This window comes from Rattus rattus, chromosome 1 (genome assembly GCF_011064425.1).
Source record: "Rattus rattus isolate New Zealand chromosome 1, Rrattus_CSIRO_v1, whole genome shotgun sequence".
Lineage (NCBI taxonomy): Eukaryota > Metazoa > Chordata > Mammalia > Rodentia > Muridae > Rattus > Rattus rattus.
In genome coordinates this window covers 158905442-158910310 of record NC_046154.1, presented here as the reverse complement: position 1 = coordinate 158910310, position 4869 = coordinate 158905442, and the positions used below count along the sequence as shown (strand labels likewise).

The 4869-nt window shown below is 44.5% G+C and overlaps 1 pseudogene; it reads right to left on the bottom strand.

Annotated features, from left to right (window-relative positions):
• Positions 1-589: 589 nt before the first annotated feature.
• LOC116908240 lies at positions 590-4634 on the bottom strand (annotated as a pseudogene).
• Positions 4635-4869: the final 235 nt, after the last annotated feature.

Genomic DNA, 4869 nt, shown 5'->3' with positions numbered 1-4869 from the left:
AAATTGTTTTCTGACAGTGAGAGGTAATTAACTCTTCTGTTGTTACAGTTTTATCAGTTTTCAATTTCTTGACATAATCACTTAAGCAGCACCAAACCAGTTAGAATTTTTCACTAACCCAAGTTATCCAGAGTACTTCGGTGTACTTTTTTTTTCCTTTCTTAAAAATTTTCCAGTTTTATACTTTCTATGTACAGACAAGCATATTTAGACAAAGGGGTACACAATTCTTACTCAGAAATTTACTGAACATTATTTTCACATTACAGACACACAAAAAAAATTTTTTTCCATGAAGGCACCTTTTCATTTCATACAGTTTGTACTCCAATGTACAATTAAATATGAAATTAGGAAAATGTAGCATATAAAACTTAATGCACAGCCATAAAAGTTATTATCTGTCCACAGAAAAGCTGCTGTCTCCTATGCAAACCATATCTGGATGTAATCTTTTACAATCATATTGAAATACACTTTGCAATCTTTTAACTGTAGACATCGGGTGTTTCCTCCCTCACATCATCAGCTGCATTAAGTTGCCAGCACCTGCGGGGATCCACAAGCGAGAGAAACTAAGCAATAGCAGTCATTTCTCCAGATTTGAGAAATCTGGTCCACAGTTTGTGTGGTTCCCTGAGATTTCTGCTCCACTAAAGTCAAAACCAGGGTTTTCTTTCTGGAATCGCTCCAATGTAAGTTTCCTCTATATTTGGTCTTGCACCCAGGGGTCAGCTGCATATTCAGATTCTAGACGAGAAGTCCAACAGTTTGCAGCATCTCTCTTGGTTTTTGTCAGGACAATGAGGACCATTTTTCTATCCTCCAAAGTCCATGTTCCTTCATCAGCGATTTCTTTTAAGGATCTCGCAGCCACCCACGGCCAGAGCCACGCGCCTACTCTGCAGGCCACACTGGATGTCCTGCGCACGAGTGCCGGGGGCACCTGGACTTCAATGGGGACATGGAGTTTTCCCATGGGAGTCCTGCAGGGAACCACCCTGCTGCGCTCCTCAAAGGGGGCAGACTTTCTGAAGATGCCACACAGGGACACCGCTCTGAGAGAGCACTTGAGCACCTCACCGGACTCGGCTCCGGGTTTGCCCTCGGCGCCTTGGGCATACTGCACATGCGCAAGAGTCCAAACTGGCGCGTCCGAGTGTGCACATTTTTTTTTTCCATTTCAGAGCCCATTTAAGACACTCGCGAGACCTAGTGAGAAAAACCGAAGCCTAGAGATGTTGATATCCCAAGAACGCTGACGCTGGAACAAAGGAGACAAGTGCCTGCGATCCTTTAACCCGTGTGACACCGAAATTCGGACGCTTCCGCTGGCCTGTGGAGCAGCATTTAACTGACGGGTCACAGCCACTTTGGGAATCAAAAGACCCTTTCATAGGGGCCACATATCAGATATTCTGCATTACGACTTATAACAGTAACAAAATTACAGTTATGACGTAGTAATGAAAATAATTGTATGGTTGGGGTTCACTACGATATAAGGAACTGTATTAAGGGTTCGGAGAATTAGGAATATTAAGAACCAGAGTTGGGGCTGGGGATTTAGCTCAGTGGTAGAGCGCTTACCTAGGAAGCGCAAGGCCCTAGGTTCGGTCCCCAGCTCCGAAAAAAAAGAAAAAAAAAAAAAAAAAAAAAGAGAACCAGAGTTAGAGGAACCCGATCTGGGGAGTTACACGGCCCAATGTGTAAACACATTGAATGCCAAGGACGAGATGCTGAGGACACAGATGTAAGCTTTAAGGGTTGTTCTGAGGAGCAGGACCCAGTAAGTGTGGATTCGGACGTTAACTACAGTGGAACTAGTCCTAGCTTGATTTATGAACAGCTACCCCTGGTGGGCATTGCGTGGAACTGCAGCCTTCATTGTTGCATTGGGTTCACTAATGAACCACAATCTCTTCCACCCTCATACTCTCTGTGCTAAGCATGGAACTCGGGGCCCTGAACTGTAGCCCTATCCCTACTTCATCTGTTCTCTATAGCTACAATAACAGAAATAGTGTAACTTCTGTTTTAAAAAAAAAGTTTTATTTTTGGTACGTGGTTCTGAGCAGTTGTTGGTGGTTAGGGCTGCCTGCTACTTTGGTTGGGGGATGAAGGACAAAGCGCCACCTTTTTTGACCGAAGCACTAACCTGGAGCTAAGGATACAACACAATTGGGAGGCCGGTCTGATCCACATTAAACGTTACCTGGGTGGAAAGGAAAGGGGAGGGGAAGGGGTAAAGAAGGAGAAGGGGAAAGGGCAGGGAAAATGGCAGGGGAAAGGGGGCCAGTGGGAGGACTCTACAAGTGAAAGAGCTTGCCACCAAGCCTGATGCTCTGAGTTCAAACCTAGGACCCACATGGAGAAGGGAGAGAAGCCTCCTGATTCTTTCGTGTTATTCTTGCCCACTGTGGCATGTACACACTGTACACACACACACACACACACACACACACACACACGAAAAAGTATTAACCCGTATCTGTCCCACAACCCAAACAGTGTCCAAAAGCCTCAGGCCCCAACACTGCTGCGCTGACACATTAGAGCTCCCACACATGAAGTTTCGGGGACCCACTCAAAATATAGCACCAAGAGATGGGATATGGCAGCCAGCGAATGAGAAATTCAGTATTTCCAAAATAGACTGGGATTTTGGTTTTGAGACAGATTTATGTAGCTGTAACTGTCCTGGAACTCACTCTGTAGACCAGCCTGGATCCACCTGCTTCTGCCTCCCTAGTGCTGGGATTAAAGGTGTGAGTCGCCATTCCCAGCCCCCCAGCACTAGCGGTCATTCTTTTTTTTTTCGTTTTAATTTTTATTTTTAAAAACTGCATACCATGCATTTTGATCACATCCTTCCCCTCGCCCGACTCCTCTAAGACTCTTCCACCCAGCTTCAAGTCTCTCTCTCTCTCTCTCTCTCTCTCTCTCTCTCTCTCTCTCTCTCTCTCTCAAGCATGCGTATTCTGGAAGGCCCTTTCCATTCGTCCCACAGACCACTCCTTGAATAGTTCCTAACTACAGAAGGCTTTCCCAGATGGTGACCACTTCACCTCAAATACCACTAGGTAGGAGTGATGGGGTACAGAAATGGCTACTGACGGGGGGGGGGGTCTGGGGAGTTAACAAGCAGATCAGAGCACTAGCTGTGCAAGCACGAGGACTTGTGTTTAAACCTAGAAAACCTATGTAAAAGCCTGGAGGAAGAGCATGGCTGGAGCTTGCTGGCTGCCAGCCCAGCTTCAGCTTCCGTGAGAGAGCCTGTCTCGAGGGGATAAGGCGGAGAGTAACAGAGTAAGACATCTAATATTACCCTCTTGCCTTTACATGAGCTAACAGTCACATGTACCCAGACACACAAGTGCATATACACCACACACAAACACACGATGAATAAATAGGTATATTTTTAACTTTTTCCTTTTACTGAAAGTAGTTTTTTTTTCCTCATGTAATATATCCTCATTGTGGTCTCCCCTCCCTTTATTCCTCTCCTCCCATTCTCTCATTAGAAAATAAACAGGAAAAGGGGATAGCATTTGAAATATAAATACATAAAATATCCAATAAAAAAATAAAGAAAAGATAAAATATAAGAAACAAAACGTTTCACGTTGGAATTGAACAAAACAAACAGACAGCAAGGAGCCAAAGAGAAGGCACCAGCGTCAGAGACCCAATCATTCACACACTCAGAAATTGCGTTAAAAACCTGAGCTGGAAGCCATAATATATACACGTGTAGGACCTGGTGCAGACCCATGAAGGTCTTGCGTTGCTTCAGTCTCTGTGGCTTCCTATGAGCCTTGGTTATGTTAGTTTACAAGGCCTTGCTTTCTTGGAGTCCACCGTTACCTCTGACTCTTGTACCCTTTCTGCCTCCTCTCCTGAAGGGTTCATGCAGCCCTGAGAAGAAGGATTGATGGAGGCATCTTATTTAGGCCTAAGTAATTCAAGGTCTCTCACCCTTTACGTAATGACTGGCTGTGGGTCACACAAATAAGACCCACAATAAAAAAAAAAAATAAGTGCATAACAAATACGTATATTTTAATTTTTTTTCTTTTATAGAAAAACGAAATTTTTCCCTCACATAATGTATCTTTATTACATCCTTTTTATGTCCTCGTGTTTTCACTACAATAAAAAGATCTATTTTCAATGATAGGAAAACATGTAATATATACTATTCATGCATTTTGTTTGCGTGTTTGTTATTTATTGTGGTTTGTAGCTCTATCTTTATTTGCATGATGTAACTGTCATCTCCGAGGCTTAGTGCCCATCTGCTAACCCAGGCCTAGTCCTGGAAGCTTCTGCTTCCGTACAGTCTAGTCTAGGTCCAGAATGTTTTCCCTCTCTGAGACTTACTGCTGAATGAGCTCACCCCTTCCCAGTTTTTTCTGACCTCTGGCTGGCTGATTTAACTCAGCTATTCTGGTTCAGACTCCTCTCCGCGGTAACCGACTCAATCTGGTTTCTCCCTCCCTCCGTCGCTCCGTCCCTCCCCCTCCCCCTTTCTTTCTCGGACCTCTCAACCTCTCGACCTCTACTGAATAGTTCTGCTTGGCCTCATATGAACTCTGGCGATCTGTTCCAATCTTCTGCATCCTTCTCATTCTCGGGTCATCCTGTTTTCACCTGTCTCTGGCCTGTTCTCTCTCTGCAACCTGTCTCTGTACAACAGGCCCAGTAAACGCCTCTTTTCCCTTTTCCCTTTTCTCTTTCTCTGCACCGCTCTCAAGTAGCCTCCCTTTCCCCTCTCTTCTCATGAGAGCTGGGCATATCCTATCCTGTCAAATCTTTCTCTGATTCGTCACTTTTTCTGCCACTCAATTAGACATCACTGTTCAA